This window comes from Crocuta crocuta, unplaced genomic scaffold (genome assembly GCF_008692635.1).
Source record: "Crocuta crocuta isolate KB4526 unplaced genomic scaffold, BGI_CrCroc_1.0 scaffold646, whole genome shotgun sequence".
NCBI lineage: Eukaryota > Metazoa > Chordata > Mammalia > Carnivora > Hyaenidae > Crocuta > Crocuta crocuta.
The window spans coordinates 1,981,930-1,990,105 of NW_027530851.1; the positions used below are offsets into that span (position 1 = coordinate 1,981,930).

General features: G+C 35.2%; 1 protein-coding gene across 3 annotated transcripts in view; it reads left to right on the plus strand.

The window, feature by feature from the left end:
* The window catches only part of LOC144235837 (uncharacterized), a 213,945-nt gene extending 206,234 nt beyond the window's left edge, over positions 1 to 7,711 (plus strand). For all 3 annotated transcript variants that reach the window (XR_013336330.1, XR_013336331.1, XM_077769434.1), the window contains one exon: positions 7,532 to 7,711. The gene's annotated coding sequence lies outside the window, so the exon portion shown is untranslated. The remainder of the gene's footprint in view (positions 1 to 7,531) is intronic.
* The last annotated feature ends 465 nt before the right edge of the window (positions 7,712 to 8,176 follow it).

Sequence of the window (8,176 nt, forward strand, 5' to 3'; positions counted from 1 at the left end):
ACAGAGTGTGAGTGGGGGAGGGGCAGAGAGAGAGAGAGAGAGAGACAGAATCTGAAGCAGGCTCCAGGTTCCAAGCTATCAACACAGAGCCCGATGCAGGCTCGATCCCACAAGCTGTGAGATCATGACCTGAGCTGAAGTTGGAGACTTAACTGACTGAGCCACCCAGGCGCCCCAAAATTTGTTTTATCTTAAATTTTACCACACTGCTAAACTTTTGTCTTTGACTTCTATATACATTTTTCTGTCCTGTTGAAAAAAGAATATAATTTGATTTCTTTTTTTTAAGTTTTATTAATTTTGAAATAGACAGAGAAAGAAAACAAGTGGGAGAGGGACAGAGAGAGGGAGAGAGAAAATTCCAAGCAGCCTTGCACTGTTAGCACAGAGCCTGACACAGGGCATGAATCCACAAACCATGAAATCATGACCTGAGCTGAAGACAGAGGCTTAACCAACTAAGCCCCCCAGACACCCATGTAATTTGATTTATTAAAACTCCATTAGATCATCTCTGTATTTTAATGGAAGACTTTAACTTTTTAAACATGTTTGTTTGTAATTAATTGTTAAATTACTGTGCTTTCTCTTTCCCTCTCTTTTTTAAAATGGATCATGAGTCTTTACCACATGACGTATTTTTTTCTCTAGTGATTTTGGCAATTTATACAACTAATTTGTATATAATATTAGATATTAATAAAATCTTACATTGAACTTATTTCCTTTTTTGTTATTTTTTATATTTTTATTACAATTTTTTGTTTAATTATTTTTGAGAGTGAGAGGGAGACAGAGCACAAATGGTAGAGGGACAAAGAGAGGGAGACACAGAATCTGAAGCAGGCTCCAGGCTCTGAGCTGTTAGCACAGAGCCCAGACATGCGGCTCAAACCCACAATCAGTGAGATCATGACCTGAGCCAAAGTTAGGCACTAAACCAGCTTAGCCACACAGGTGCCCCAGAACTTACTTCTGTTTCTGCTTAGATCTATTATATAATTTTATCATTTACCATAATTTTATATATAGAATCATATGTACATATCCATATATATTCATTCAGCTGAATTCATATTTTCTCTGAAAAGGTAAGAACCTTAGGATATTATAAATTGACTCCCTCCCTCATGATCATACTCCCAGTCCTCTACCACCTTCTTATGTTAAAATCATCTGAGACTTTAGTTCCAAACATTTGATCTTATTTGAGTTTTTACATTATACTTAAACAAATATTTAAACTTAACTAAGATCATTGGTTTCTTTGCTCACCACTTTTTCTATAGCCTAATATTGCCCACTTTTTGGGCTCTCCTTTCTGTGTTATATGTAGGAGTGATTTTTCAGAGAACAACTGTGAGTGGTAAACTTTCTGACTCATTGGGCACCTAAAAATGTCATTATTTTGTTTCCAAATTGAATATTAATTAAGTGTAGTATTTTAAGCTTAAAACCAGTGTTGTGGTAATAACATTAAAGATAGCTGCGTTATGTTCCCGCTCTCAATATCGTCTGGATGATTCTTGCCCATTTTTGTGAATTGTCTACTTTTTTCACTCTAAAATGTCATAGGATTTTCCTTTTTATCTTTGGAATTCTGGAACCTCAATATGGTGAGAAAAATATATTTCTATTTTTTATTCATCTAGCTCAGTATTCCATAAGTTCTTTCCGTTCTATTAGATCCAATATTATCCTCTATAATTTATGTGATGTCTTTGTTGTTTCTCTCATGCCAACCACTTTGGCCTTTAAGGAGCTCTTCTTATTATTATTTTGTAATGTTTTATTTAGTTTTGAGAGAAAAAGAGACAGAGCATGAGTGGGAGATGGGCAGAGAGACAGGGAGACACAGAATCTGAAGCAGGCTCCAGGATCTGAGCTGTTAGCACAGAGCCCAATGCTGGGCTTGATCTCACAAACCACAAATTGCAAGATCATTCGCCAAGTCGAAGTCAGATGCTTGACTGACTGAGGCACCCAGGTGCTCCTGGATAGATGATGGGATTTGTTTTCCTTGTCTATTAACTTTTCTCTTATTCTTTTCATTTCTCTGTTCTTATGTGTTGTGTTCTGGGAGATTTCCTTGGCTTTATCCTCAGCTCATGGATTTATTTTCCAGATGTTCCCATTCTCTATTCAATCATCTATAGTTTTTTTTTAATTCAAATTCCTTAGCTTTAAATTCTTTAGCTTTCATTTCTACAAAGTCTATTTCATTTTTTATGGATACAGAATTCTGAAAGAGCAGAGGATACTTTTAAAGTGTCCTCTTTTAAAAGTTTGTTTTATTCATTGTACCTGTCTCTTTTTTGTTGTTCTCTTTTTACAATTATTAGTTGTTTGCTTTCATGAAGTTTCTTTGTTTTGGTTTTCCTGAAATTTGATAATTCATTTAATATCTAAAAGCTTTGTAGTCAAGTATCCCTGTCTACTTGAATATGACTTCTAGTTATGTTTATCACAAGCTTTTTAGTGATTTGGGGTGAAAATACTTCAAATTATGTAACTATTTACAGACTATTTCCTATTTTCAAAAATAACTGAAGATTTATTATTTTAAATGTGAATATTTTTAGATAATTGATATTCTTTTGTGATATTTTAGACAAAATGTCAGGTGAACATATATATTCCTTCCTCCATATTGATCTAATCTTCTGTTAAGCACTTTAAAATTGTTAAAGACTATTATATTCCCTTTCTTATGGTAATCATGGATAGATATAGGAATGGAGATAGTTAGACATATAAATATATAGGATTTTTCTTTTCTTTTATGGTATCTTAGGCATATAAAGAAGTGGAGATGTGTATTAATTCTGCCATATAGATATAATTCTCTCTTACTATTTAGTTAACTATTTTTAAAAAATATTTTAATGTTTATTTTTTTAGAGAGAGAGACAGAGCATGAATGGAGGAGGAACAGAGAGAGAGAGAGACAGAATTCAAGCAGGCTCTAGGCTCGCAGCTATCAACACAGAGCCCAACGTGGGGCTCAAACTCATTAACCTGAGATCATGACCTGAGCCACAGTCAGACACTTAAGCCACTGAGCCACCCAGGTGCCCCATTAGTTAACTATTAAAATAATGACTACCAAATTTACTCATCTGGATCACAAACTCTTAGAAGCAAATTTTAAATCTTGTTTGTTTTCCATATATGCCTTGCACATGATATCAGTTTGATAAACTTCTGTTGAACTAAAACTAATTAAATTGAATATTAAAGTTAAAGCCTTGAAGCACCAAAAATTTTGTTTATTACATCTAGGCTAAGCATGATCCTCCAGTGGGGCAGAGAGAATTGTAAATTTTCTTAAATAATAGGATGATGAAATCAATCAAATACAGTTCACTGAATCAAGTCACTAATTTCAGTGATTTTTTTAAAATGTGTGAATCAACAATTTGGTTAGCTGAAATACTGTCCTGTTTTAGTTTAAGGGAAGTATTTTCATACATGAATCAGACTGTCCTAATTTCTTTAATTTTCTACATAAGCCTTTTCTCACTAAAAGATAATATAAATTAATGAAGTTATACCTCAGTTTTTAATTATTTGGACTATTTCCATTGGATCCAGTGGTAGTAGTCTTTTTAATGGATGAAAAGAGTAAAAAATAAAAAATAAGCCCTTCTTCTGTTTTCTCTTATATGTTATGTCTGATTTATATCTATAGCATTCTGAGTGAATTTTAGATAGTAACAGGAAAAGTGGAAGTGACTCTCTTAATATTTATGTGGAAATTTTAATACCCACTCTGTGCCAGACGGTGCTAGTCACTAAGTCTCTCTGTGTATCCTCACTGTATATGTGAAGCTATTGAAACTTGGAAAGATTTTTTTCACACTTATTAAGATGGTTAGTATTTTTAAAAACCCAAAACCAACAAACCAAAGAGGAGGGGCACCTGGGTGGCTTAGTCAGTTAGGCTGTTGACTCTTCATTTCGGTTCAGGTCATGATTTCATGGTTGGTGATTTCAAGCCCTGCATTGGGCTCCATGCAAAGCCTGCTTGGGGTTCTCTCTCTCCCTCTCTCTCTACCCCTCCCTCACATGCTCTTTTTCTCTCTCTCTCAAAATAAATAAGTAAAGTTAAAAAAAAAAAAAGAGAAAATAAGAAGTGTTGGTAAGGATACTGAGAAATCAGAATTCTTGTGCACGGCTGGTCGGAATGTAAAATGGTGCAGCCACTGTGTAAAATAGTATAGTGGTTCCTCAAAAAATTAAAAATAGAATTATCATGTGATCCAGCAACTCTATGATTGATCATTTAACCAAAAGAATTAAAATCAGGGACTCAAACAGATACTTACATACTCATGATTATAGCAGCATTATTCATAATAGCCAAAAGTAGATGCAACCCAAGTATCTACCAACAGAGAAATAGATAAACAAATTGTGGTATATACATACAATGGAATATAGTTCAGCTTTAAAAAGAAAATAAATTCTTACACAAGCTACACCATGGGTGAATCTTTAGGACATTATGCTAAGTGGGATAAAGCAGTCACAAAAAAGACAAATACAGTATCATTCCATTTACATGAGTATTAAGAGCAGTCAAATTCACAGAGACAAAGAGTAGAAGGATGTTTGCCAAGGGCTGAGAGGTGGAAGGAATGGTTGTTGTTTAATAGGTATAGAGCTCCAGTTGGGAAAGGCAAAAATGTTCTGGAGATGGGTGGTAGTGATAGTTGTAGAACAATGTGAATGTACTTAATACACTGTACACTTAAAACTGGCTAAACTGTATACTTAAAAGTGGTTAACATGGTAAATTTTATGTTATGTGTATGTCACCACACACATACTCAGAAAGGTTAAATAACATTCCTAAATTTTGCTATTGGTAAATGGTAAGATGAGAATACCAATCGACATAAATCTTCATTCATTCAATCAGCAGACTTTATTGTGTTTCTACTATATGCCAGACACTATGCTAGTACTGGGATACACCAGAAAGTGGAAGAGAGATCTCTTCCCACTTGGAACTTACATTCAAATTGGAAGAGAGAGACAATAAATCAAAATAATTAAGGTATAAATTATGTGGTATGTGAGAAGGTGATGAGAGCTAGTGATAAAAGGAAAATTGGAACAAGGTGAGAGGAATTGGGGCTGCCAGCATAACTAACTTCTAAACTTAGGCTTCATCCACAAACCTATGTTGTCTGTCAAGATATAATATTTCAGGAAAAAAATACAGAAGTTTTCTTTATTTTGGATGTGTTTTTGTTTTGTCTGTTTTCCCGTTTCCCGTAAGTACTTTATTAAGAAAGTAAAAATGAGACATGTTTTATTTCTCTTCAGAATCAGAATAGAGCTCTTTACAATGCATTGAAATAATATTTCTCTTTTTAAGAAAACCTCAATGTGTAGGTTATTGTCCCTTTCACAAACCTAGAAAATAAAAGACATGTGGAGCTTAGAGAAGACTCATGCACTGTAAATGGGAAAAATGTTTGTGAACAATACAAGAATTCTCAAACTTCCAAATGTGGATAGTAATACATCTGTACAAAAATCGTGGATCTGTATTTTACCAATTGTGTGGGATTGGGCAAACCAGACTTTCTTATAATCAAAACGAATTTAGGGGCCTCTGGGTGGCTCAGTTGTTTAAGCATCCCATTTTGGCTCAGGTCATGATCTCATGGTACATGAGTTCAAGCCCCATGTCAGGCTCTGTGCTGAGAGCCCGGAGCCTGGAGCCTGCTTTGCATTCTGTGTCTCCCTCTCTCTCTGCCCCTCCACCGCTTGCACTCTGTCTCTCAAAAATATATAAATGTTAAAAAAAATGTTAAAAACAAATGAATATAAATATTGCAGCTCTATTCATTCTTCAGGGTTACAGTGATAATCAAATAACATAATATTAAAGAAACAGTTTGTTATCTGTCAAGCACTACATAAAGATGACTTAGGCAGTGTAATAATATTATTATAATATATGCTTTACTATTCCCTGAATATGAAGAGCTGATTTTGGAAGACCCATAGCTGCGCTAAATGCACACCAAGGCCTTAAACACTCACATCACAAAGGAAAGAAAGAAGAATCAACTTCTCCCTAATCAAGGGCCAATGAAAGTGCTGTAGCTCTAACCTCACATGATCTCTTTGCGGAGAAGGGAAGAATTGCTAAGGCAGGCATCAAAATCACAAAAGTCCTTGCCACCAGCATTTTATACAGTTATATGAAGTTTTCTTGATTTTAGTATTTTTTTTCTGTCCTACAGAAATAAGTCTTTCCCTTTCATATTTATAATGGTGTGAGTTCAATAAGCGGTGAAATTCTGGAGACCCAAAAATGTAGAAACCGATGTGTAATTTATAGTCCAGTGTATGNAAAATGCTTAAGTTGAATAAGAATTAGGTCACTCATTGGTGTGTAAGTGTATTTATACATAGGTACTGAGGCACTTGCCCCTCACCAGAACCAAGTACCCTAGGAGGGTACCCTAGGAGGAGGTGACTGCTGGTGTGCAAGACTGAGAACTCAATTCATGATGCAGCGTTTTAAAAAATATTAATGCTATATATATATATATATATATATACACATATATATATACATACACATTTGTGTATATACAAATTGTGTANTTACATATATAGTTGTTGGGTAACCCCTTTATACTTGAAAGGTCAAAATACAGAAGTCCTAGTCCTATGTCCCTGATGTTTACTACAATATTTGGTACATGGATGGTGGGGTATTATAGCTGTTATTTTCTGCAAAATTCAGTGTTGAAAGTCTGAGTGGTTAATGGTTTATAGAATGACACAGGTAACTTCTTTTTTTTTATGTTTATTTATTTTTGAGAGAGAGAAAGAGAGAAGGGAAGGAGCAGAGTGAGAGGGAGACAGAATCCCAAGTAGGCTTGATGCCATCAGTACAGAGCCTGATGTGAGGCTTGAACCCACGAACCATAAGATCATGACCTGAGTGAAAACTAAGAATCAGACGTGTAACCGGCTGAGTCACCCAGGTGCCCCCAACACAAACAAGTTCTGATAACAAAGGATAGTTGCTCAGGAGAGGATTTGAGAAAGGTTTAGAGAATGCCTGACCTCAGCCAAGAAGACAAAGGTTCAGGGGATGGCTTACTCCTCATATGTGTATTAGAGTACTACCTCATATCCATATTGGTTTTTGATCTAGAAAACTCTCAGTTGTGTGTACCACAAATCAGAAACTAATGTCAGTGGAAAGAAAGCTCAAGCTTAAAGACCTATATATTAAGATGTCACAAATATGACAGGGAAAGGAAAGCAGGAATGAGCTGAAATAGAATGGAAAGGAAAAAAGTTGGAAATGAAAGAATAAGACAGTGCAAGGAAAGACAGAGATTTGGACATGAGTGCTAGCCATGCTGGAGGCTTGAAAGTCCTCAGTGGAGAGTTTTGACAATCATCCTTAGAGACTTCCTTTTTGTTTCAGGGTATTCTTCTCATCTCTGCTTCAGATCCTCTTGCCCTCACTTGTTTCCCCTTCTTTTTCCAGATTATCCCTTTCTGATTAGCCTCTCATAAGGTTGACTCAGATGGAAAGTCTGGCTGGATAGAATTTGAAGTTCATCTCAAGACATGGCCTTCTGTATTTTCCTCCTTACTTCTGAGCCCTACAGCTGCTGGCAAGCGATATCCTTCATCTTCATCTGCTCTAAGCTCCAGGGAACACAAGAGCCCCAGTAGAGTACTTAAGATCTCCTGATTCTAGTATTTTGGGAAATAAATATCTTAAAATTTTTTAAATATTACATGTGTATGTTTAGTTATTCATGCACAATTTAGTTCATGGGATAAACAAATAACTTTGACAAACTCTATTCCAGGCATGATGGGTTCGGTATAATAAGCATTTGAGACTTCCCTGTAACAGATCAGTATATAATTTTAGAGCTGAAGTGCAAGTCTGGGCAGAAGAAATCAATTTAGGAGCTACCAGATCTCCAGGTTCTATTTCCTGCTATCCTTCTCATGTACTTTCAGTTATCTTTACAACATATAGATATAATCATGTCATTATCTGTATGCAAAAATCTTCAAAAAACACCTAGAGTATGAAAAATTGAGTTTAGATACTTCAACATGGGTATCAAATATCAAAGTTTGGTCTTTTCTAGACTTTCCCATCTAATTTCTCTAC